This window comes from Sus scrofa, chromosome 6, assembly GCF_054392235.1.
Source record: "Sus scrofa isolate SSC_HxYL_T2T_F1_AM1 chromosome 6, Sscrofa_HxYL_maternal_Yorkshire_Landrace_v2.0, whole genome shotgun sequence".
In the NCBI taxonomy this organism is placed as follows: Eukaryota; Metazoa; Chordata; class Mammalia; order Artiodactyla; family Suidae; genus Sus; species Sus scrofa.
This window is the reverse complement of record NC_139388.1, coordinates 161,439,288-161,466,601: the sequence shown is the minus strand read 5'-3', so window position 1 is coordinate 161,466,601 and position 27,314 is coordinate 161,439,288. Positions and strand designations below refer to the sequence as shown.

The 27,314-nt window shown below is 43.4% G+C and overlaps 1 protein-coding gene across 1 annotated transcript in view; it reads left to right on the top strand.

Annotated features, from left to right (window-relative positions):
- The window catches only part of LOC102158888 (uncharacterized), a 616,184-nt gene that overhangs the window by 187,899 nt on the left and 400,971 nt on the right, over window positions 1-27,314 (top strand). The window contains exon 8 of the mRNA XM_084965720.1: window positions 14,898-14,979. The gene's annotated coding sequence lies outside the window, so the exon portion shown is untranslated. The remainder of the gene's footprint in view (window positions 1-14,897; window positions 14,980-27,314) is intronic.

Here is a 27,314-nt window from a genome sequence, read left to right as displayed (position 1 = left end):
ATATAGGCTATCCTGGGATCCTCAGAAGTACCTGTGGTGATGTGGGCAGAATTTGCTTTCTCCCCTGTAATTATGCAAGCTGAGATTTTCACTGTGTTATGGCCCCTTAGATTCTGAAGGGGCTCTTTAGATGTCTGTTTATTTGGGAACCTGGGGATGCTTGAGCTGCTTGTTTCTTTAAAATTATCCCTAATGATGATTATTTTTTATAAAGGGAAATAAACATGCTGAAAGAGCTTAAAAGAAAGCAATGAAAATGAAAGTATCTAGCTTCTTGGAAGCAAGAACCTGGCACTATTTTAATTGGTTATTATTATCCACTGACTATCGGATACATTCTGATTTTAGAAACATTTACATGTGAAAAAATGTGCCTCTGTGACTTAAGAAAACACCCCAGGATAGTGATCTGCTACTGGCGTTCTAGCCACTATGTCTCCTGGGATGGAGAAGGTTTCCCTGATGGTTGCTCTGAAAGAGTTAATGGAACAGAAATCCCAGTGTTTAGATCAGATCACTGTCTTTACTCTTGTACTCAGAGTAAACACCAGTTTATTTATCCCCAGTTGCTGAGTTGTGATTTATCAGCAGAGCTTGAGTGGGTTCCTGGAAGTGGTATGACCTCAGTCCTTATTACACGCTCTGGGTCCTTACTTCCCCCTAAGACTCAGGATCTGGCCTGACAGATGATGATGTTCCCTGGAAAAGGAAGGGGCTCAGAAAATGTCCAGTTCTGTGATGTGAATTGGGTCACCAGCAGACTTGCTTGAGCTGAGTGGAAATGGAGGAACTCAATGCCAGTAGCATCGTGTAAGGTGCTTGTCCTTGTGATGTTATTTAATCTTCACAATAACTGTACAGGATAGTACTGTGAGCATCCTCATGTCACACAGTTAGGAAAGCCAGCGTTCCGAGAGGCTACGACTGTTGTGCGCAAGGTGACATGGCTAGGGACAAAACCCTGGATATTCAAATTCCAAAGTCTGTGCGCTTGACCACTGTACCATGAAAGATATTGAAAAAAGCTGGAGATGTGCAGCTTGGAGATGAGGAAAGAGAAGACTCCGAGGGAATGTACTCACTGTCTCTTCAAATCCCTGGGAGGCAGAGTGATGAACTAAAAAGATTACAGGGCCAGAGAGACCGGAAGCATCCCCAGAGGCACATGGCTAATAAATGACAGAGTCAGAATTGTAACGAGGGGCTGTTTGGAGATTTAGTTCTGCATCCATAAAAAAGGAAAAGAAAGAACAACCCCTTTGGAGAGTTGTTGAAGGATTAAATGGAGCAATATTTGGAAACTAAATAGGCCTGACACTTAGTAAGTGCTCAGTAAATGTGTAATTCCCACCTCACCCATTTCCTTTTCCCCAAAAGAGCTGATGTGTGGAAGAAGACATTTCTTTATGGGTCCTCACATTCTAAAAAGTAGAGGTTTCAGAGAGGCAACGTTTGGTTCATTATCAGGGTGAATTTTCAATTCAGTTCAATAAACATTTATTAGACCTACTAAATGCTACGCTTAGACACTAAGGATACAGAGACAAGTAAGACAGGGGCCCTGCCGTCTAGGAGTTTCCAGCCTACCTGGGAGGCTGATAAGAGGAGGAAGCCCTCAGCATGCTTTGTGGAGTATTTCCCATTCTGTAAAAGGACCGCAGCGGGGCAGGCCATGTGGGGAGGTCATTTCCTGGGTGCTGGACAGGCTTATGCGGTGGTTGGATAACCAACTGGCTGTCAGGGAGCATCTGCCATCAGAGGCTCCAGCCAACGGATCAGTGTGTTCTACTGCTGTGCCTAGATAGGGCCCCAGAAGCCTTTCCATAATCTGTCTTGAGCAGCAGCCTGAGGCTAGGAGAACAGGCCTGAGAAGAATCCCAAGTGCCTGTCTTCCTCTAGAAGAGATGCCCTACGGAGCTTGGCTTATTAAGACCCCAGTAAGTGCACTATTTGGTGGGGGAGACGGACATGTGAATAGCAGGTGCTCTGGGCAAGGATGTCCCTCCACCTAGATTCTCAAAGGACTTGCTCCCTCACTTTATTCAGGTTTCTGCTCAAGTGTCACCTCCTCTGAGAAGTCCTCCCTGACTGTCCCTCCCTCCTATTCTCTGTCCCCTCTTGCATACTGCTCCATGAGTACTCTGATTTAATGAATGGGTTGCCTGATGGATTGTTTACCTAGAATCCTCAGTTTCATAGGGTAGGGGGGTTAATCTGTTTCGTTCATTGTGGAATCTCTGGCACATTTATAAAAACTGAAATATCCAAACCCATTTTCTAGCTGTATCGGGAGGATTAAACAAAGTAGTATTTGGAAAACATATAGTTCCTGACATGTAGAAAGTAGATGCTCGATAATTTCTAATCCATTCTGTTTTCTTTTTTTTTCTCAAAAGACTATTCTGAGTCTCAACAAGTTTTCTGTTACTGAATGAATAGGTGTTCCTCAGTTTCCCTGTCTTTATGATTTTATTATTTTTTATTTTTTAGAGTATAGTTGATTTGCAGTGCTGTGTTAGTTTCAGGTATACAGCAGTGATTCAGTTTTACATACACATTTTTTTTCCAGATTCTTTTCAATTATAGGTTATTATAAAATATTGAGTAGAGTTCCCTGTGCTATAGTGTAGGTCTTTGTCTATTTTATACATAGTTGTGGGTATCTGTTAATCCCAAATTCCTAGTTTATCCCTGCTCCCCAGCACCTTTCCCCTTTAGTAAACCATGTTTGTTTTCTGTGTCTGTAAATTTGTTTCTCTTTTGTAAAGATGTTCATTTGTATCATTTTGTTAGAGTCCGCATAAAAGTGATATCATATGATGTTTGACTTTGTCTGACTTAGTAGAATAATCTCTAGATCCATTCGCATTGCTGCAAATTGTATTATTTCCTTCTTTTTGATGGCTAAGTAAATATTCCATCGTATGTATGTACCACATCTTCTTTATCCATTTCTCTGTGGATAGACATTTATGTTGCTTCCATGTCTTGGATATTGTAAATAAGACTGCAGTAGGGGTGCATGTATCTTTTTTTTTTTTTTTGTCTTTTTTTGCCATTTCTTGGGCTGCTCCCGCAGCATATGGAGGTTCCCAGGCCAAGGGTCCAATCGGAGCTGTAGCCACTGGCCTACGCCACAGCCACAGCAATGCAGGATCCGAGCCGCATCTGTGACCCACACCACAGCTCACGGCAATGCCGGATCCCCAACCCACCGAGCAAGGCCAGGGATCGAACCCGTAACCTCATGGTTCCTAGTCGGATTCGTCAACCACTGAGCCACGACGGGGACTCCGGGGTGCATGTGTCTTTTTAAGTATGGTTTTCTCTGCATATATGCTCAGGAGTGGGATTGCATGATCATACGGTAGTTTTATTTTTATTTTTTTAAGGAACCTCCATACTGTTCTCCACAGTGGTTGCAGCAGTTTACATTCTTATCAGCAGTGTAGGAGGCTTCCCTTCTCTCCACACCCTCTCCAGCATTTATTATTTGTGGGCTTTTTTGATGATGGCCATTCTGACAGGTGTGTGGTGATATCTCATTGTAGTTTTGATTTGCATTTCTCTCATAATTAGTGATGTTGGACATCTTTTCTGTGCCCATTGTCCATCTGCCCGTCATCTTTGGAGAAATGTCTGTTTAGATCTTCTGCCTATTTTTTGAAGGTTCCTTATCTTTAAAGTAGATTAACCATAACATGCATCTCATGGTTACGGTCAAAGTGAGCAGGAAGTTCTTGGCACAGGATGTCATGCCCAGTACCTGGTGAGTTCTCAGTCAAGGTGGGCAAGGGGAGGTGTGGGCTCATGGGACACAGAGCAGAAAGCTGTTCGACTCCACTTTTTGGGAAGAGGGGAGGCAGGAAAAACTTGAGAATCGTGACTGACAAATACCTGCCTGTCCCCAGTGTCAAATGGGTCTTAAAAGCATCACAGGGGAACGAAGGCATGAGTGATGGACTGACTCCCATTCAGTAGCAGATTGTGGTTCTTGCCCAGGGCTCCAGGGTGGATCTGAGTTTTTGTTTGTTTGTTTGTTTGTTTTTTAGGGCTGCACCTACGCCATATAGAAATTCTCAGGCTAGGGGTCGAAATGGAGCTGTAGCTGCTGGCCTATACCACAGCCACAGCAACGCAGGATCTGAGTCTTGTGTGCAACCTACACCACAGCTCATGGCAACGCCAGATCCTTAATCCACTGAGTGGGGCCAGGGCTTGAACCTGAGTCCTTATGGATTCTAGTTGGGTTCGTTACCACTGAGCCACAATGGGAACTCCGATTCGGATCATCATTTCCCACAGGATCGTGACCACTGACTGGCCCCTGGGACCAGCTGCTCTGCCTCTTCCCCTACGTCCCAGACAGAGGGGTTCTGTCCACTCAGAACCAGATGCAGAAATGTAAACCAAGAGGCTTAGTTCGCTGAAGTGGCGAAACCCGGCGGCATGTGCGAGTCCTCGTCTGACCTGTGACCCGGGGGCTGTGGTCAGGGCTGCAGAACCACATGCACACTTCCCGGGTATTGTTTGAAATTGGAAGGCAAGCAGTGGGGAAGGAGCATGACCCCCAGCACAGGAAAACAGAGGATTACAATATGGTGTGACCAGGGCTCCAGATGATGCGGGCGGCCTGGAGCAGGGAATGGCTACCCAGCTGGTCATTGGAACTGAGGGGGCTCCCTGTGGCTAAGGAAGAGGGCTCCTTGCCCTTCTTGAAGGGAGCCTGCAGCCTCAACCCCAAGGCTGGGCTTCTCATCTCTATGCTTTGCCTCTGTGGGCTCTTTTCAAGGAGGCTCTGTTTTCTCTCTGTGATCCCTGCAGCATCTTTCATGGGTTCGAACAGTCCCAGGATAGGCCTCCATCCCCACTTCTAAGTGCATCCGTCACTGTTCCCCACTCTGTGCCTCAAATGTCAACCATCCAGACACCTGCGTGTCCCAGGCAGCTGTCCATTCGTCCATCTTGCTTGGGGCTGCCTCATGGAAAGAGTGTGGCTTTGAAGTCCTGTCAAAGCTTCACCTGTAAGACTGGGAGGCTCTCTGGCAGGGTTGTGGTACACAGTAGTCAGGCTGCTTCTAGATCTGCTGGACTTAATCTTCAGTTTGTCTTAGAAATTATTATTGGCTTAAGTAAAATATTAATTTTTAGTTAAAACTCAAAGTAAAAAACTTCAGTGCAACAAGCATGACATTCAACTTTAAAAATCACACAGAAATTATGACACGTAGAGCAATCTAGAAGAGGTTTTTTAAAAGTGTGGAATGTTCAGCATCCTACAGCTCTGGTGTTTGGGCACAGTGTTTTGTGCCTAGCACAGCCCCTAAAGGCTCTGAGGTCCAGGTGGACACACAGGGACATGCCATGAGATACCAGCACTGCTGCCTGTCCCTTTTAAAGCCCTTGGTCATGGTTTGGGGCTTGCAAGGCCGTCCCAGGCTCACAGGCCCCAAGAACAAAGGTGTGACTTGTTCAGCTATCTCACTTTGGCCCCCATAGAAGCAGGTGGGGACGTGATGAACTAGAAGCAATACCATCTTTGTTCTGTCTGGACCCAGTGCTACCTGGATTGTCACCGCGGAGGCTGTTATTTCAGCACTACTTTCTTTAATGTGTTTGCGCTTGGATGGGACATTAGGAATTCTTGTCCTTCTGTTAGAAATCAGTTTGTCTGCTCCTTTTATCTCACTATCAGAGTGAAATTGATTAGCTGACAGACTGTATTCCCCTGGCCACTTCCTTGCCCACCTGGTGTCCTCATGGTTGGGGGATGCCGGAAGCCATGGAGCCAGCCACTTTCTGGGCTGCTGTGGCCATGCAGGCAGTAGAACAGCATGGGGTGGTGGGTGTGGGCTGTGATGCTGGGTCACCCCCTTCTCTGTGTTGTGCTGAGGCAGCAGCTCTTTAAAATCTGCAGCTAGGAGGGTTTCACTAACAGCCACTGGAAATCAGGAAACTCACTCTGTGCTTCTCTGAGCCCCGCCAGTTACTGTTAGTCCGGAAGTTTAGTATGTGACAAACATGTATTGACCTCCTCCAGAAAGATCAATTCTTGTGCCAGGAGCTGCCTGTCATAAGTTCTACTTCAGTGCCTTTTTCTACACAGTCCCATTGGCCTTGGACTAGCCATCTGTACCTGTTGAATCCTTTGAGATCCAGATGTCACCTCCTCTCGGTGGGCAGGTGGTCTCTTCTCAGGCTCTCTTATCTCCCTGGGTGCTTGTTCATTGTGGAAGCATCCATACCATACACATTTCTTTGACACAAGGGTCTGGTCCAGTTTCAGAGCTCCCCCCTGCCTCCGTGTTCTCCTTCTCACCCTATTCACCTGACTCACATCTCTTAATCCAGGAGGACTCTCTTGGCCCCACTAACTGGATGAGACCCCCTCCTGGGCCCCCACAGCACTCTGTACACCCTTCCCCCAGTCATAGCACTTCTCATCATTCTCCACAATTGTAGGTTAATTGTCTCTCCTCCCCTCTAGAAAGTCAGCTCTGGTCAGACAGAAAACCTGCTTGCTTCATTTATTGCTGTATTCTTAGTGCTACCCAGTGGCCCTCCCAGCCCACAAAAAGCACACAGTAAATACTGGATGAATGAATGAGAAAATCTGGATTCATGTCCCAGTGCTGCCCCTTAGCAGTTTGACCTTGGAGAGGTCAGTCTGCTTTGAACCACAATTTCTTCTTTGCTAACGGGATCGATAATCCCCCAAATCCTTTTCTGCTCTGACACTGTGCTGTCTTGTGCCCTAGTTTACCTCCGATCTCCAGCCCCCATTCTGGCCCATGTAGCATGAGTCATGCCCTCAGAAGTCAGGCGCTTGTTCATTTGAAGGATTTTACATTCTTTGGAGAACCTTTCACTCTTCCGATATTATCTTTCTGATGTGGTCCTTGGTCACGTCGTGGGTCCCTCGTGGTTATAGATGCCTCACCTACTCCCTCAGTTCCTGGAAGTCTTGGTCTTCCATCAGGGGCCCCAGAAGTGGGTGGGACCTGTCAAGCCCAAGATGGACTGTGCTGTGATTCTCATGCAGCCCAAGAGGAAGGGAAGCTGTGACTCAGTGTTTGGGAAATGTAAACTTGCGGGGTGAGTAAGACCAGACCCAGGCTGTGTGTCTTGGGAAGTGGTAAGTCTAGTTAATTGGAATTGGAGCCAGAAGGCCAAGGTCAATTCCTGCCATTGCCGCTCCCACTTCCTAACTGTGTCTTCATTAACATGTAATCTATTCTCCTGAGCCCTAGCATTTGTTTGTTTACTTATTTATTTTTAAAATTTTAGTATAGTTGATTTACAGTGTTGTGCCAATTGCTGCTGTATAGCAAAGTGACCCAGTCATATGTATATATACATTCTTTTTTATTTTTTAACTTTTTTTTGTCTTTTTGCCTTTTCTAGGGCCACTCCTGAGGCATATGGAGGTTCCCAGGCTAGGGGTCTAATCGGAGCTGTTGCCGCAGGCCTACACCAGAGACACGCGATGCGGGATCTGAGCCGTGTCTGCAAGCTACACCACAGCTCATGGCAATGCCGGATCCTTAACCCACTGAGCAAGGCCAGGGATCCAACCCACAACCTCATGGTTCCCAGTTGGATTCGTTAACCACTGTGCCATGACGGGAACTCCTATACATTCTTTTTTTGTATTATTTTCCATCACGGGAACTCCTATACATTCCTTTTTTGTATTATTTTCCATCATGGTTTATCCCAAGGCTAGAGTTCCCTGTACTATAAAGTAGGACCTTGCTGTCTCTCCAGTCTAAATATAATAGTTTGCATCTATTAACCCCAAACTCCCAGTCCATCCCTCCCTCTTCCCCAAGCCCATTGGCAACCACAAATCTGTTCTCTATGTCCGTGAGTCTGTTTCTTTCTTGTAGATAGGTTCATTTTTAGATTCCACATATAAGTGATATCATATGGTATTTATCTTTCTGACTTACTTCACTTAGTATGAGAATCTCTAGTTGCATCCATGTTTCTGCAAATGACATTATTTCATTTTTGATGGCTGAGTGGTATTCCATCATGTATATGTACCACATGGTCTTATTTCATTCATCTGCTGATGGACATTTAGGTTGTCCATGTCTTGGCATACTGTTTCTAATGAACATTGGGGTACATGTATCTTTTTGAATTATAGTTTTATCCAGATATATACCAAGGATTGGGATTGCTGGATCATATGGTAATTCTTTTTTTTTTTTCTTTTTAAGGCCATACCCAGGGCATATGGAAGTTCCCAGGCTACGGGTTGAATCAGAGCTACAGGTGCCAGCCCATGCCACAGCCACAGCAATGTGGGATCTGAGTCACATCTGTGACCTGCACCACAGCTCATGGCAACGCCAGATCCTTAACCTACTGAGTGTGGCCAGGGATCGAACCTGAGTCCTCATGGATCCTAGTTGGATTTGTTAACCACTGAGCCATGAAGGGAACTCCATATGGTAGTTCTATGTTTAGTTTTCTGAGGAACCTCCATACTGTTTTCCATAGCGGTTGTACCAATTCACATTCCCACCAGCAGTGTAGGAGGGTTCACTTTTTTCTGCATCCTCTCCAGCATTTATTATTTGTAGACTTACTAATGATGGCTGTTCTGACCCATGTGAAGTGGTAGCTCATTGCAGTTTCGATTTACATTTGTCTAATAATTAGTGATATTGAGCATCTTTTTATGTGCCTATTGGCCATCTGTATGTCTTCTTTGGAGAAATGTCTATTTAGGTCTTCTGCCCATTTTTCAGTTGGGTTTTTGTCATCGTTGTTGTCCTGAGCCCCAGCGTTTTAATCTGTAAAATGGTTACATGGACTCCCAGCCTACTTATCCTTAGCGTGGTTTAGAGTGTTAAGGGAACACATTTTCATTTTCGCTAAATACCCACTATGAGACATACACTTCCTATCTGCTATTTAGTTGAACCTGCAGAACAATTTCAAGTAGCTGAGAGGGGCAAAATCAGCTCTGGACTTCTATATAGCAGCATTCCCCCAACTATGTGTTGGAACATTTCTTTCTTTCTGGAATATCTTTCTACCCAAAGTTAAATAGATCGTGATTCAGTGGTCAAACACGTTTTTTAATCTACATCCCTCCAAAATGAAGTAGGACTTCTAGAGCATTTTCTAGAGCAACATGCCCCTTTGGGGACTCACTGGCATAAAATAATCCTGATTTTTAAGGGAAAGGTGCCAGCCACCTCAGAACTCCAAATTTTATGCCCAGCAGCCTGGACTAGGGTCCGTGATGTTTGAATTTTTTAGGGCAGCCATCTCCGCAGATAGGACCTGCAAGGGCAGCCATGCCCCATAACCCCTGTGGTGGAGTTTTATTCTTCTGCCCTCTGTGTGTGCGGAGGTCTTGTGGCCAAGTGGGGCGTTTCTTTCATCAGGGCACCCAACAGCCGTTCCCTGGTCCTGCAACCCGAACCGCCATCTGGATATTTCCAGGCTCCTTCATGCCTTCGATGAACAGGCAAAAAAGGTGCTTTTGAGGGTGATTAATCCTGATGACCAAGAGGAAACAGGGTTTCTGCGAATGAAATTGGGCAGGGAGGAATTTATCTGGAATTAAGAAATACCTCTGTGGGGCCCTCTACTCCACTTTTCCTCTTCTTTTTAAAATATTTAAAAGTTAAAAAAAAAAAAAAAAGAGAAGACCACTAAGGCTTCATACTGGGAAGACGACCCAGGGCTCAGATCCTTTTAGGAATGAAGCTTTGGTTTGGGTCACTCCGCAAGGTCAAGATTTCTGCTCAGCGGAGATGCTGGCTGGAAGCAGCACAGACGCACGATTTGCCTCGCTTTTTCTGTCACGCTTTCTACCTATGGTCTCATGAGGAGTTCCTGAAGAGATGGCTAAGGTTTTTTTCCCTGTGGTATCGTATAGCACGTTTCTCTCTTCTTCCCTTGTTCTCTCACTATTCGACTGCATGCAGGAGGGGCGGTGGACTTCTCAGTTCCGTCCACAGGCTGTAGCACGTTCAGAGGGAACTGTGATGGAAGCAGAGGAGGAATACACCTCTCGCGGAGACCCTGCACGTTATGCGGGGGTGCAGCGTGGAGTCGAAGAGTGTTGGGTTGGCCTCCTCTGTGCAGAGGGCAGCACACTCCCTGGGGCGGAAAGCCTGGCCGTGTTTAGATTCGTGTTATTGTGACAATTACCGTCATTGTCAAGTTGGAGTAGAAAGGCAGGTCTATGAGAAATTTGGACAGCTAGCGAGGAGACTGCACAGGACCGGGTTATGGTTTCTGCCTACTTGTCGGCACTTTTTTTTTTTTTTTTTTTGTCTTTTCTGGGGCCGCACCCGTGGCATATGGAGGCTCCCAGGTTAGGGGTCTAATCGGAGCTCTAGCTGCCAGCCTACGCCACAGCCACAGCAACGCGGGATCCGAGCCGCGTCTGTGACCTACACCACAGCTCATGGCAACGCCGGATCCTTCACCCACTGAGCAAGGCCAGGGATCCAACCCACAACCTCAGGGTTCCTAGTCAGGTTCATTAACCACTGAGCCACGACGGGAACTCCCTGTCAGCACTTTTTTGAATTCCTGGTTGGAGAGGTTTCCGCCTTATGGGGTCTGACTTTTCAAGGATTCGCTGTTCAGACTCACCCAAAGGAGCAGCTCGAGGAGGCAGGACCCACTCAGAAACAGTTGTTGGCCAGTGAGGGGGCAGGTGTCCAGCTCCAGGGCAGGACTGGTTCTGTGAGGGTGACGGTGGCCGGGGCAGTTTCCAGGCCAGGCCTTTGGGCATCCTTCTTCACTGTCTTGAACCTGTCCTCTGCCATCCTAATATTCTTGAAATAAACTTCTCCTATTTAATCAGCCAGGATCAGCCTCTGTTTTTTGTAGCAAGAGAAGTCTGACATATAGACATTAAAATAGTAGTAGAAATAACACTAACAGCAACAACAATAATAATAATGAAGAAGAAGAAAAACTTTATTGAGCACCTGCTGTATGCCAGGCACTGTACCATATGCTACATATGCATTATTTAATTTCTTCCTTTCAACAATCCTACATGTTTGGCATCTTTTTACGTCTTTGTTTGGTTTTGTTTTTTAGTAGCAGAGGTAACCAAAGCTTAGATTTCAAAATTTGTCCAAAGTCAAAAATTAGGAATTTATGTCCATGAAGCTTGAAAGGCAGCAGAAAATAAGCCAAGACTACAAAAGAATATTTTAGGCTTTCTTATAGGAAAAGGTTAAACGTGCAGAAGAACAAAGAATAGTGTAACAAACTTCTGTGCATCCATCACCCCAGTTTCAGCAAATCATCAGTGTATGTAGGAGGATAGTAGACTTTATACTGTTAGATTAAGTATAAAGGAGCTAACTATATGGAAATTTCTTGAACATTGTGAGTTTAAGAGTTTGGACTTTGAGTTGACTATAGGAGCAACATTAATTAAAATTTATAGTAGTTTTCAAACTATATAAAACATAAAATGTATGTACAAATGTCATTAAATGTGGAAAATCAAGAAATAGGCTCTGAAATTCATTTGCCACAGATGTGATTTTTAAAAACATCTTTAGTATGTAAAGAGATCATATATAGCAATAAAAAAATTGTGAAATATGGCAGAAAAGTGGGTCAAAGGTGTAAATATACATTTCCTGGAAAAAGAACCAATGATAGCTATCCAGCTTACTAGTAATCAAAGCAATGAAAATAGAGAAAAGGTGTTTTCACTTTTTTTCCTGAAATGAAAAATTAAAAAAATGAATATTTGCATTCTGCTGAAAGAACGGTGATTTAGGTAATCCTGTTGAAAACCAATTTGACAAAATGTATTATGATCTTGAAATTTATATCCTTTGATCCAAAAATTCCATCAAAAAAATCTTCTTGCAAGGAATTATGGGAGGTGTAAAAAGATTTTTATGCAAAGAATCTCATTACAACATGAATTAAATATAAAGAGTAGAAATACTGTGGGAAAAACCTTAAAACCCTAACAGTAGGAGAATAGTTGTATAAATCATGGTGCAGATATAGAAAGGATATTATAGAACCATTTTCTGTGGAAAATGGACATATATATAAAGTATGATTTTATTTATATAAAATTTATCTCTTTCTAGCACATAAACACAGGAAAAAAAATACTGGAGAGAATTATGCCAACATGTTAACAGTGCTTTTCCCTGGATTGTGGGATTGTGGATCAAAAAAAAAAATCTTCTTATTCTTTCTATATTTTCACTTTTCCCCTGCTAATGTGTATTCATACTCTTTTGGAATCAGAAAAGAAACTTAATAAAAAGTTGACTTCAAAGAATGCTATCTGTGGAAGTTCCTGTTGTAGCTCAGTGGTAAGAAGCCCAACTAGAATCCATGAGGATGCAGGTTTGATACCTGGCTTAGCTCAGTGAATTAAGGATTCAGCATTGCATGAACTGTGGTGTAGGTTGCAGACATGGCTCAGATCTGGCATTGCTGTGGCCGTGGTGTAGGTCAGCAGCTGTAGCTTCCATTTGACCTCTAGCCTGGGAATTTCCATATACTGCACCTGTGGCCCTAAAAAGCAAAAAAATAAAAAAATAAAAAATAAAAAAAATGTTGTCTAGCAAAAACCTTCATAACTTTGCCTCTGTGAACCATGTGAGCTGTGTACGTAAACTGTTTATTATTAATTCTATTAATAATTATGGAGTACTGACTATATGAATAATATTGTTAATAGCAATCATTCAGTACTTTCTAAATGAAAGACATTTAAACATTTTTATTTATACTATCAATTGCTACCTGTACAAGACTTATAGTAAGTGTAAGTATAATAATCTTTCCCATTATATAGACGTGAAAACTGAGACTCCTGATGTGTAAGTGGCTTGCTCAGAGTTACAGAGCTTTCAGGGGGTGGAGCCAGGGCTTGAACTAGGTTTTTTTTGTTTGTTTGTTTATTTTTTTGACATAAAGTCTCTTTTTTTGACATCAAGTCTTTTTCTATTAGAACTCCATTGTTGAAGGCACAAGCCCTTTCAACTCACAGCCTTGGGTTGGCTCAGTGCTGAGTCTGAACTCCTTTGATTCTTAGAGTCAATTGGCTGCCACAGAACTGATTTGAAGAGAAAATCCATTTTCCCTGAGGTTGAGGCAACAAGCTTTTCTTCCTGTTTTAGTCAATGAAATCAGGGAGAAAGCCCACAAGAGAGCCGAGGCAGCACCTGCTGACCTTTTTCTAAACAGAAGCCTCTGTTATCCATTTTCCTGGCCTCCACGCCTGACCCAAATCCTGCAGACAAAGTCTTCTCCTTTAGAAACATTGGTATCTTCAGCTGGGTTACGAGCCAGGCCTCCAGGTCTGGAAGCCTTTTCTCCCTCCTTCTCCACGTCTATGTGATGCTCCATGAAAGATGAACATTTTACTTGCACATGATGACTTTTTTTTAGGGCCGTACCTGCGGCATATGGAAGTTCCCAGGCGAGGGGTCGAATCAGAGCTGGAGCTGCCAGCCTATGCCACAGTGTCTGTGACCCACACTGCAGCTCCCAGCAATGCTGGATCCTTAACCCACTGAGCAAAGCCAGGGATCAAACCCACATCCTCATGGATACTAGTCAAGTTCGTTTCTGCTGTGCCACAGCAGAAACTCTGATGTGACCTTCTTGTTTTTAGTTTTCCAGTTCTTCAAAGGGGGCAGTATTGGGCAGATTCACTTAGTCTCCAAGACCTGCCTTCACCTTACAGGGTTGTAGTGATAGTGATATAAAGCTTATTACTCTGTAGCCTCCACAGTGACAGGGTGACACTAGCCTTGTCCCCATACGGATCTCCACTTTTTGGCCTGGTGCCTGCATGTAGCAGGTACGCAGCAGATCTTTGATGAGTTGTGGTTTGAATGAATGAACCTAGCACACTGGGCATGGCTGGGAGAGCGTGGGCACTCAGCAGCCCCTAGCCACGATGCCCTGTTAGCTTGCCCTCCCCAGTCCTTAGTCTGCATCTCTGTGTGACCAAGGGCTTGCATGCGTTGGCCTCAAGGGTCTCCTCCAGCTCTGACATCTGCGCCTAAATACTCTGTGTCTAAATACTCCTGCAGTGAGCTGGGGCTTGGGGAGGAAAGACGATCTTCCCAGCATGTGACCAGAATCATTTGATGTGTTCTCCATGTGAGACGAGGAGCACGTGTACCCTCCCAGGGCTCCCTCCGCCCCTGCCAGGACCCCATCGGGGCCTCTCGCGCATGGCAGTCCACAACATCTGTCAGAAGCACTCCGTGCCAGGATGACTCTTGTCTCAAGTATGTCCTTGGAAAGCTCTGGCAATAGGGAGCCTGCCGGGAGTTTATGTAACTGGTTGAGCGGCCAGAAGAATGTTCGCAAAGGGCTCTGTGACCACTCAGGGTGAATCAACTGCAGGCTGCACGGCAGCGTGCAAACTCCGGGGGACAGAGCATCTGGGTGACAGGGCAGGAAGTTCTATCTCTACGTTTTATATTTATCTTTTATTTCTCTCTCTATCTATCTATCTATCTATCTATCTATCTATCTATCTATCTATCCTTTATTCCCCCTAAATGGAAGGGTTTGAGGTAGCTGACCCAAACATATAGAGTATGAGAAATAAAAGAATGAAAAATAAATGAGGAAGTCAGAAGAAGGAAAAACAAGGTTTTCTGGGGGTCTTCTGTTTGTCCCTCCCGATCCACTCTCTACCCTTCTCCGTCCTGCTCTGTGCTCTGGGGCACTGACCTGTGTAGCCTACATCTAGAGCCTCTGTGGCTGTGGCCATGGGTGTGGCCCTGGGCATGACCAACAGGAGATGAAAGGAGAGGGGGTGCTGTCATGAAGTTGCATTGGGGTCCTTCTGTGGAGGACATGGATCCTTTCAAGGTGACCTTCTCAACCAGAATCTCTGTTTCTAGACAGGGGAACTGCTCTTTCCCTTGGGACGAGAAGCTGGCCTGTGGTCCTTCTGTACCTCCCCTACCTCCAGCCCTCACCTCTGTAAGTAGCCCTCCTGTAAATAAAGCCTACTTGAATTACACTAATTTCAGAGCACCATATGTTTCCTGTTAGTCTGGACTCCAACTGATACCTAAGGATAGGAAGAAAATGAGAGGCCGGCAGAAATAATACTCATAAACGAAGTAGAAATGGTAGTTCCTGTACATGTGCTCCCTCCAGAAGGCCCATGTGTGCACATGAGATGTATCTGATCCCAAGCTTCCCAGTGACCAAAGCAACAGGACCAGAGGAAGAGACCTATCTCCTCTTCCCACTAAAGCCTAAATAAAACTCACCATCCCTGCCATGGTGATGCAGTTGTGTGTTGTGGCTTGAGTTTTGTTCCCTCCAGAGATGTGTTCAAGTCCTGTCCCCTCGTGCTTGTGAATGGGACCTTACTTGGAAAAGGGTCTTTGCAGAGGTAATCATCTCAAAATGAGGGCTCATCCTAATCCAATGACTGGGGTCCTTATAAGAAGAGGGAACTGTGGACCCAGGGAACATCAAGTGAAGATGGAGGCAGAGGTGGGGGTGGTGTGCAACCACCAGAAACTAGGCAGGGGACTGGGACAGATTCTCCCTGTTCTCCCCAAGAAACAACCCTGTTGACAGGGTTGGCTGTTTGTTTTTAGATTTCTACCCTCTGGAATTGTCAGAGAAGAAGCTGCTGTTGTTTTTAGCCAACATGTTTGCGGTTCATTCACTATGGCAGCCCTAAGGAAACTCATGCATCTTGATATGGCACCAAGGCTCTTCATGACCTGGACTTGCCTACCTTTCTAGAGTCATCTCCTACCACTTACCAGCTTACCCTTTCAGCTCTGGTTCTCACATATATACTGTGGTCTTTGGTATTTCCGAGTCTTTGGCTTTGTTCTTATTGCTGCCTGGAATGCCTTTTCTACTCTACTAGACTTGGCTAAAGTTTTTTCACTCTTGGGCAATCAGCCTCAGGCATTACTTTCTCCAGGAGACCATCCCTCTCTCCTCCAGCTGAGATGTGCCCACCTCCTTTGGACTTCCACATCGTCATAATAAACAGATGAAGCATTTGTGTCCCTCCCTAGATGATAGTCTTTTAAGGGCAAGGTTCTGCTCACCTCTACATCTCCAGGTCTAGAACGGTGCCTGGTACATAGTAGATGCCCTATCAATGTCTCTAGAACAGTACAGTTTCTTTGCATGCCTTGGTCTGGTACTTGCTATAAGCCAGGCACTTTTCTTTGGACTTTGTATGCTTTTTATCTGTGGATGAAGAAACTGAGCTTTGGAGAGTATGATGGTTCGTTTTACATGTCCATTTGGCTAGCCTGCGTTCCCACTGGCTTGGTCAAGTGTCAGTCTAGATGTAATAAAAGTGCTTTTTTTTTAAAAAAAAAAAAAAAAGATGTGATTAACATTTAAATCATTTGACCTTGAGGAAAGCAGATTACCCTCCACAAAGTGGGCGGACCTCAACCAATCAGTTGAAGGCCTCAAAAGAAAAGACTGAGGTCCTTGGAGGAAGAAGGAATTCTGCCTCCAGACTGCTTTTGGACTCAACAGCAGCATCAACGTTTAACTGAATTTCCAGCCTGCCAATCCACCCTGCAGACTGTGGGTTTGCCAGCCTCCACAGTCATGTGGGCCAGTTCCTTAGATGAGATCTTCCCCCACATCCTATTGGCTCTGTTTCGTAGGAGGACCTGACTAATGGAGGATATTTCCTGAGGTTGTATGCCTATATGTGGTTGAACTGGGACTGAAATGAGGTCTTCCACTGAGGTCTAGGCTCTTCCATTCCCATTTGCCACCTCTTTAAACTGGGCAGACAGAGAGGGTCCTGGTGAGGGATGCTCTGAATGCTGTATTATTGTCCGTAACAAATGATCTTGAGCAATCAGCTTGGGGCCTTGCAGGGAGTATGCTGATTAAATGAGTTGGGTATTTACTAAATCTCATTTTGCTTTTGCTCAGCAAGCAGCAATGTTTATTCCTTAAAAAAACACAATTGCTAAGTGAAGCAATATAAATGGGACACTCAATCCTTTAAAGTGGCTGAGATTTTCACTGGCAGAACATTAAAAATGAGAGATGTTGGTTTAAGCTCTTGACAGCGAGGCCATTTTTCATTTCTGTGTCATACTGTGTCTGTGCAGCTCAGAATGATGGCACCACCCAAATATCCATTCCTGCCTGTCTGACAGCCTGCCTTCCAGTGAATGTGTGTTCCAGGGACTGTGTGTTCCAGGAGTGGACCTGTGTGAGGGCAAGGCCATGAGAAAGGCAGCCAGGGGAACTGCCCTTTGTTGGGAAGGTAGCTTTTCTATTTTACCTTAAGCCTTGCTACCCACCCCTAAAACTAATTCTTATGCCATTTTGCAAATGGTGGAGGCCTTTGAAGCATCTCCAGGAGATATTTGTGAGCCTTTAGTGTGTGCCAGGCATTGGGCTGAGTGCTGAGATTTCAGGGGCAGATAAGAATGACAGGCCCTGGTCCTTGTGAATTAGCACCCTAGGGAGGCAGAAAGGGGTGAAACAGATGAAAATAACACATGTCCAAGCAGCGTGACTGTGTGGCTAGAGGCAGAGCTGGGATTCAAACTTGGGTGTGAAAGCCTTAAATCCTAGACTTGTCCTGCGTCTCTTTGCTTTATTTTGGTAATGTCCCTGTTTTTGCATGCTCGTTATTCTGGTGCCTTCTTAGGCTACTGTCGCTAAAAAAATTTCTGTTCAATCAAGCATGTTTTAGTAAACTTATTTGCTTCTTTTTTATCATAGGGGATTTCTGGAGGGTGAAGGCTTAGAGTCCTAAATCTACTTCATACCAACTGTGTAAACTTGTCGGAGGTCACAGTTATCGTGAACACCCAAGTTTCATTTTACTCAACTGTAATGTGAAGTTAACGGGAGGTTCAGCTGAGAGCATGAATGGGAAAGGGCTTTGGAAATATTAAGAAACTCTTTAGGAGTTCTCATTGTGGCTTAGCGGGTTAAGAACCTGACATAGCGTCTATGAGGATACAAGTTCTATCCCTGGCCTCGCTCAGTGGGTTAAGGATCTGGCGTTGCCGTGAACTGTGGTTCAGGTCACAGACGTGGCTTGGATCTGGCATTGATGTGGCTGTGGTGTAGGCCAGCAGCTGCAGCTCCAATTCGACCCCTAGCCTAGGAACTACCATCTGCCACAGGTGTGGGTGTAAAAAGGAAAAAAAGAGAAAAGGTAGAAAAAGAAACTCTCCAAAAGCTGGAGATTATTAAAAACAAACGAATGAACAATCAACTGTCTAAACCCTCTCAACAAATAGCAAGGCATGGAGTTCCCGTTGTGGCTCAGTGGATTACGAACACAGCCAGTGTCCATGAAGATGTGTGTTCAATCCCTGGCCTCTCTTAGTGGGTTAAGGATCTGGTGTTGCCATGAGCTATGGTGTAGGTTGCAGACGAGTCTCGGATTCTAAGTTGCTGTGACTGTGGTGTAGGCCGTCAGCTGTAGCTCTGATTTGGTCCCTAGCCTGGGAACTTCCATATGCCACAGGTGCAGCCCTAAAAAAACAAAAACCAGAAAACAAATAGCAAGATATTACTCAAAATTGTAGGAGGGTGGTAGCCAGGGTGAAGTTTTTCTTTGCATAATATATGCAACGAAGCTTTAAGCAAATTAATAGCCAAATAAAATTGGAAAAAATAGATATAAGGAATTACATTCTATATAAAATTTAACTTAGTTTTTCTATTCTTTCAAACCTCTTTTAGTTTTAGTGAGCATTTCCTTACAGTGCGTTAGTTACAAAAGAATTTCACTTATCAAGTAAAAGAAAAAATAAAAAAAAAGCAAGCCTTAGGTATGTCAGTCACTAAACTGAAAGCAAGGAGCTCTGTATTTTATTTTTATTTTTTGCTTTTTAGAGCTGCACCTGAGGCATATGGAGGTTCTCAGGCTAGGGGTCAAATCGTAGCTACAACTGCTGGCTACAGCCACAGCCACAGCCACGTAGGAACTGAGCTGCATCTGCGACCTACACCATAGCTCACGGCAACGCCAGATCCTTTACCCACTGAACAAGGCCAGGGATTGAACCTGTGATCTCATGGTTCCTAGTCAGATTCATTTCCCCTGCGCCATGATGGGAACTCCAAGGAGCTCTGTATTTTAAATCCTCCAAACCCACCTTCTCTCTCATTTTCTTTATTTTTAAAAATTTTCTTTTACTTATTTATTTGGTCTTTTTAGGGCCACTCCCGTGGCATATGGAAGTTCCCAGGCTAGGGGTCGAATTGGAGCTGTAGCCATTGGCCTACACCCCAGCCACAGCAACACTGGTTCTTTGACCCACTGAGCAAGGCCAGGGATCAAACCTTCGTCCGCATGGATACCAGCCAGGTTCCTTAACTGCTGAGCCACGATGGGAACGCCTCCTTTTCTTTTAGATGAGAGAGTTGTTGCTTATAAACTTTGACCCTTGACCCTAGCCCTGTCTTCAGTGATCTATCCTGTGCACTTCATAAGTATAGATATGGAGGACACAGCCAGGCCTTTATTTTTCTAGAGGTATTGCTCTTTGTTTAATGTATTTCCTGACATATTGGGGGCGGGGAGTCATTACCTGACAGTCTACAATGTAGTCTCTGCCTTCCAAAAACTCAGCTAAACCATAACTTTTTCCTCTGTTGCCCTGAGGTCTACTGTTCCTAATACCTGGGAGAAAGTAACTGTTCAATAAATGATAGCTATTTTAAAATAATAAAAATAATAACTATGGTTATTATTATCACAGTTATAGCATGCATATTTCTGGAATGGCTATGTGGAAATTGAGAAGTAGATAAAATAAAACAAAACAAAACAAAACAAAAAAACCCTGTGAGTAGAAAACTAATTTAAAAAATTGTGTGTCCTCTTAGACCCTCGTTCATAGACTTTTTTTTCCCTGTGTTACACAGAGTTCTAATATGCTCAGCATTTAGCTTGCACACAGCGGATGAGAAGTAACAGAATCTTCCCATAAGGAAAGGAGAAAGTGTGCTCTCAGCACACTTTCTGTTAGCACATTACAATGTTCTGCTGCTGAGGGTGGACTCAGAACTGGGTTCTGAGTTTGACTCTCGGCTTTGCCACCTACTCGCAGAGTGTGACTTGGGGTGCTGTGTCACTAACCTCTTTTTTTTTTTTTTTTCTTTTTAAGGCCACACCCATGGCATATGGAAGTTCCCAGGCTAGGGGTCGAATCGGAGCTATAGCTGCCGGCCTACACCACAGGCCAGCAATGTGGGATCCAAGCTGCGTCTGTGACCTACACCACAGCTCACGGCAATGCCAGATCTAACCTACAGAGCAGAGCCAGGGATCGAACCCTGCATCCTCATGGGTACTAGTCAGATTTGTTTCTGCTGTGCCACTAGGGGAACTCCCCTCTTTTATTTAAAAAAAAAAATGAAAATAACATCCCTCATTTTATGGTGATAATAATAGCTATTCCACAGAGTTATTAATAAGGAGAAGAGCTAGTGTTTGCCCAGCTCTTTGCACGGCACGTGACTTTCATTTACCTGGTTACCATAAATCCCCTAAGAGCCCTAAGCAGTCAGGGTTTGTACCCCCGCTTGACCAGTGAGCCAAAGCAGGCCTGGGCATGAATGATGTCTCTGGCTAGATCCCTGGTTAATGGCACAGCTGGGACTTGAGCCCAGCTCTCTTTCTTCCACCTCTGCTGCTCTTAAGTTTAATTATTACAACCATCAAACATGGCGGAATTATGGCTTTAGAAAAGGGGTTTCCATCCTCCGTTTCCCAAGGCCCTTCATTTGTTGGATGCATTTGAGCTCACCAGGCCCCGTGAGGAGGTAGATGATGAGAGTGGAAGAAGGAGAGACACGCCAGACCCATGTCAGTCTGCAAAGCACCTAGATCTAGCGGTACATTAGGACATTAATAGGAGAAAGAAAAATTTAAAAAAAATGCAAATGGCTTTTATAATGTAGAATTATAACAAAGTAAACACGGGTAAGACTCGTATTATTTCCCCAGATCTGATTATACAAAATTAAGTTATTTTGTTTTGGAGACTAAAGAGGCGAGGCTGTTTTCTGGTGGGTAGGGTAGGATTTTTCTTTTGAAGAGAATAATTGATTCCATTGTGAGTCATTCTGGGAATTGTTAATTCTGGGACAGAACATGAGTGACATTTTGAACTGGGTCAAGGAGATTTTGGCTCCAGACTTTGACTTGGGGACAGGGGATTGAGACAGTTGCGATGTGGTGTGAACAAGATGGAGCGGTTTTATGAAGACGAATGATGGCCCCCAAAGATGTCAGGTTCTAATCCCTCCGACTTGTAGATGTTATCTTGTTTGGAAAAAGAGTCTTCCCAGCTGTGATTAAGTTAAGGCTCTTGAGATGGGGAGATTATCTGGGATTATCAGGGTAGTCCCTAAACTCAATAATGTGTATTTTTTTTTAAGAGGGAGGCAGAGAGAGATTTGAGGACAGATGAAAAGGAGGAGGCAGTGTAATTAGGGAGATCAGAGTGATGCAAGGAAGGCCCGCGGCCACAGGAAGGTGGAAGAGGCAGGTTCTCCCCTGGAGCCCCTGGAGCGAACATGGCCCTGCCTACACCTTGATTTGCGTCCAGGGACACCGATTTTGACTTTTGGCTTCCAAAACTGTGAGAGAATACATTTCTGTGGTTCTAAAGCCACAAAGCTTGTGGTACTTTGTTACAGCAGCCATAGGAAACTAATACAGGGATTAGAGACTAGTCAGTGGCCCTTGGCCATGTGGAGGACACACATGTGCAGCATCCTGAACCTTCAACCTCATTGATGGTGATAATGGAAGTTGCAGCTCTGGTCCAAGTGGTCTAGAGGTGAGCTGATTCTGGAGCAACCAGTATCCATGGCAGCCTCAAGGGGACAAATGTGAGTCCCAGGGCCATTAGCAAGGGACAAAAGGAACTAAGTTTCCTCTTGGACTGTGAGGAGATCCATGCCTTTGCCAGGGTGGGCTGGAGGCAGCCGTGTTCACCACTGGTAGAGAGTAGAGACTTTAGGGGGTGATTTAACCTGGAGGCAGAAGTGTGGCCAAAGGCAGGGGCAGGCCCTAACACTTGCAGGACCTGGAGCAGGGGTTGAAATGGAACCTGTATACCATATGTCTAAATATTTAAAAGTTATAACTTAACTCAATAAACTATTAAGCAATGTATTTTGAAATATATTTTAAAATTAAAACAACATGTTATAGTTTTTGAATGTCGTCTTAAAACTACATTTAAAATGTCGTTTTTAAATGAGTGAAAGTTGGCAAAGTATAAAATATGACTGAATTTAATTATTATTAAATATATCTGTATGTTCTGTTGATGAGCCAAAAATGTTTGGATGAATGATAAAACGACATACATAATTCATAAATTTTGATGTCACTGTTCTGTAGAAATAATTTTTCTTGCCTCCATTTCTGCAAAATTAGCAATTACGCTGTTATCTGTTCATTCGCTAATGCCCTTCATCTCTTTTTTTTTTGTGTTATTTGTAGATTTATTAATGATGGCCATTCTGACAAGTGTGAGCTGATACCTCACTGTAGTTTTGATTTGCATTTCTCTAACAATTAGTGATATTGAGCATCTTTTTTTTTTTTTTGCCTTGAATATATACAGGCATTTATTACCTAGTTTTATAACCATATGTAAACAAAGATACCAGTAAATACCAGCAAATCAACATTAAGTATCATGAGAGACATTTGAAACTTGACCTAATTGAATCAGAGCAGATTTGATCAGCTGTAGTTTTTTTTTTTTTTTTTTTTTTTTTACAGAATAAAATACATATATTTAAACACAATTACATTCACACAGATTATTATATCTTAAGAAACAGATTAAGTGACTCCCTCTGGGGAAGTAGAATGGAAAATATGCTGAGACAAATAGGAAATTTATTCTATACTTTATCCCATTTTGTATAGCTTTCATCTTTACTATTTAGTATTATCTATTACATTTCAATTTTTCTTTAAAATTAGCATTATATTAAAATCATGTATATTATGTGACTTAAATTTATAAAGAAAGCCTTATATACCATTAAATATTTTATTTATTTATTTTTTTTTGTCTTTTTGCTATTTCTTGGGCTGCTCCCATGGCATATGGAGGTTCCCAGGCTAGGGATCGAATCGGAGCTGTAGCCACCGGCCTATGCCAGAGCCACAGCAACACAGGATCCAAGCTGTGTCTGTGACCTACACCACAGCTCATGGCAATGCCGGATCATTAACCCACTGAGCAAGGCCAGGGATCGAACCCACAACCTCATGGTTCCTAGTCGGATTCGTTAACCATTGCACCATGATGGGAACTCCACCATTAAATATTTTATATAGCATAATAAAAAGAATAACTTAACTGGTAAGAATAACTGAAATAATACACCTGTCCTCACAATTTGTTACATCTTATTGATTCTTCAATATAGGCATTACACCATTCTAGGTGATGTGATAAACAAGACATTATAGACCTTACATTGTACCATGGAGAGAAATGGTTATTAATAATACAATTGTAGAACTGTATTATTTAATTGTACAGTTGCATTAATTATAATTATCATAAATTCTTTGATGGAGAGGAAATCAGAATCAGATGTAAGAAGACTTCAGCATTCCAAGAATGATGTCAAACGACCCCCTTCATGGTGGATTATGCACTTATTTACTATGAGACATGTTTCTTCTCCAGAGATTCCTTGTTTGTGTATCAATTGTAGATTTTTGATTTGCAGTTATTCTGAAGTTTCGATATAAGAGTCTATATGTACATGAGATTGTTTTAAGTTGTTGTTCTCTTAATTGTAAGTTCATCTCCAGTGTCTTGCATTTGTACCCACCTCTTCTCATAATTTCTGATTTTGGTGGTATAATTGTGCATGGATAATTTCATATCTTTACTGTATATATACCTTTACTAGTGAGCCTTGTCATTTGTGGAATTTTTGTTTCCTGTTGCTGTGTTTTCTGCCTAAAGAAGTTCCTTTAGTATTTGTTGTAAGGTTAGTTTAGTGTTGCTGAATTCTCTCAGCTTTTGCTTATCTGTGAAGGTTTTGATTTCTCCTTCAAATATGAATGAGAGCCTTGCTGGGTAAAGTAATCTTGGTTGGAGGTTTTTTCCTTTCATCGCATTAAGTATATCATGCCACTCCCTTCTGGCCTGCAGAGTTTCTGCTGAAAAATCTGCCAATAACCTTATTGGGGTTCCCTTGTGTGTTACTTGTTTCTTTTCCCTAGCTGCTTTCAAGATTTTCTCTTTGTCTTTAATTTTGGTTAGTTTGATTAATATGTGTCTCGGTGTATTCCTTCTTGGGTTTATTTTATATGGTACTTGTCGTGCTTCCTGGATTTGAGTGAGTTAGGGAAGTTTTTGGCCATTATCTCTTGGAATATTTTTTCTGTCCCCTCTCTCTCTCTTCTCCTTCTGGCACCCCTATAATATGGATGTTGGTGTGTTTAACATTGTCCCAGAGTTCTCTGAGACTCTCTTCATTTCTTTTCAATCTTTTTTCTCTTTTCTGTTCTGCATCCGTAATTTCCACTAATCTGTCCTCCACCTCACTTATTCTTTCTTCTGCCTCCTGTATTCTGCTGTTAGTTGCCTCTAGTGAATTTTTTATTTCAGTTACTGTATTTTGCATCTCTTCTTGTTTAAGTTTTATATCTTGTATCTCTTTGGTCCGTGTTTCCTGTAAGTTATCCATCTTTGCCTCCAGTTTATTTCCAATGTCTTGCATCATCTTTAGCATCAACAGTCTAAAGTCTTTTTCCTGGAGGCTAAGAATCTCCTCCTCACTTAGCTGTTTTTCTGGGGTTTTTCATTTCTCCCTCATCTGAGTTATAGTTCTCTGTCTTTTCATTTTTATAGGTTTTTGGTGTGGTGACCTTCTTACAGATAATAGAGTTGTAGCCTCTCTTCCTTCTGGTGTCTGCCCCCCTTGTGGCTGAGGTTTGTATGGGGGCCTTGCTGTAGGCTCCCTGATGGGAGGGACTGATGCCTGCCCCCTGGTGGAGCCGATTCTAATCCCTCTGGTGGGTGGGACTTAATCTCTGGCTGGGACTAGAGGCAGCTGTGTGCCTGAGGGGTATTTAGGTAGCCTGTTTACTGAGGGGGCGGAGCTGTGATCCCACCTGGATTGTTGTTTGCCCTGGGGCTTCTCAGTGCTGACTGATGGGTGGGACCAGATTTTCCCAAAATAGCCACCTCCTGAGAAAGGCAGCTGCTGAATATTCCTGAGAGCTTTTCTTTCAATGTCCTTCCCTCACAACAAGCCACATTCACCCCTGTTTTCCCAGGATGTCCTCCAAGAACTGTGGTCATGTTTGACCCAGATTCCCTTGGAGACTTTGCTTTGCTCTGGGACCCAGTGCACGTGAAAATCTGTGTGCACCTTTTAAGAATGGGGTCTCCGTTTCCCCCAGTCCTGTGGAGCTCCTGTGCACAAGCCCCACTGGCCTTCAATGCCAGATGCTCCGGGGCTCTTTCTCCCAGTGCCAGATCCCCACATGTGAGAGTTTGATGTGGGGCTCTGAACTCTCACTACTGTAGGTGAGTCTCTGTGAACCAGTTAGTTTTCAGTCTGTGGAGCTTCCCACCCAGGAGGTATGGGGTTGTTTATATCGCAAAATTGCCCCTCATACCTCTTGAAGTGGCCTCCTCTTTTTCTTCTGGAGTAGGGTATCTTTTTTAAGGTTTCCGGTCCATTTGGGTGAAGAATGCTCAGGCTTTAGTTGTGAATTTTGTTGTTTTTAGGAGAGAAGTTGGGCTCCAGTCCTTCTATTCTGCTGTCTTAATCCTCTCTTCCAGTAGCACATGCCCTTCTTTATCTCTGATAACACTCCCTGCTTGAGTGTCTGCTTTTTTTTTTGGAAATTAATGTAGTTGCCCTTGCTTTTTTTTTGATAGCATGGTTTAAAAATGCACAAAATACGTGAAAAAAAAAAAAAAGAGAAGGAAAGCAAATGAGATGAGGCCAATGATAATTTTGCTTTCTGCCTGGAGGTATTTTTTGGGCTATGCATAGGGATGAAAATTTTAGTCAGATTATAACAGTCTCAATTGAACTCAGGAGTCAAAGATAAGAGTTTTTTTTCTTTTCCTGGGCGTGGGGATCGGGGGGCGGGGGTGGGGGGGTGGGCTTTGCTGGAATTTGCAGAGCAGAGTCCCAAAGAAGAAGGAACTACATGGAGAAAAACCTCCAGATATCTGCATAGGTTTCTTTTGAGTCTCTTGTTGAATACTAAGCTGTGTATGCATAAGGGGAAGGTCTGGGCATCCAAGAAAAGAATGACTGGGGAGCTGTAACAGAACAATTCCTAAAGCTCACATAGTGTGGGGAGATATTTGCAAACAAAATAAAGAGACCTCATTGAACACCTAAGGCATTCAGCAAACACAAGAAGTATTGTCCCTTACTAGATGTCCTATACTAGCCCTAAATTAAAGGCTTCTCTAGGAAAGCTTAAATACATTCTTGAGAGGATCAAACTGATCCATAAATCATTTAGCCACCTGCTAGAATGAGTATGACACTCTTTATAGGAAAACCACAAAATCCAGCACACAGAAATATCCAGGATCCAATTAGAAATTACATGTTAAGAAGTAGGAAAATGTGATAATAATAAAAAAGAGAAATCAGCTAATAGAAACAGAAGCAGAAATGAAATTTATATAATGGAATTTATAGACAAGAACTTTATAATGGCTGTAATTATGTTCAAGTATTTAAAGGAAAACATGGACACAATAAATACTGAAATGGAAGATATTTAAAAAAACAGTGAAAAAGAACTCATAGATGAAAAATAAAATTTCAAATAAAAAATAGATTCTCTGTTATCTATTAGGATAATACAGATTAGACATTATATAGATAATATCACTGAAGCAGTAAACCATCTGTATTAGTCTGCTTGGGCTGCCATAACAAAATACTACAGACTGAGTTGCTGAAACCACAGAAATTTATTGTCTCACAGTTCTGGAGGCTGGAAGACCACGATCAAGGTGCCTTCAGGGCTGGTTTTGGGTGAGACTTCTTCTTCCTGGCTTGTAGATAGCTGCCTTCTTACTGTGTCCTCACATGCCCTCTCTCTGTGGGTACATGCAGAGGGGGAGGAGGGAGAAAGAGAGATCTGTTCTCTCTTTTTCTTCTTCCCTTTTTTTTTTTTAGGGCTGCACCCACCTTAAAATAAGCATGTAGCATGTGGAAATTCCCAGGCTAGGGGTCAAATCAGAGCCACAGCTGCTGGCCTATGCTACAGCCACAGCCACACCAGATCTGAGCCAAGTCTGAGA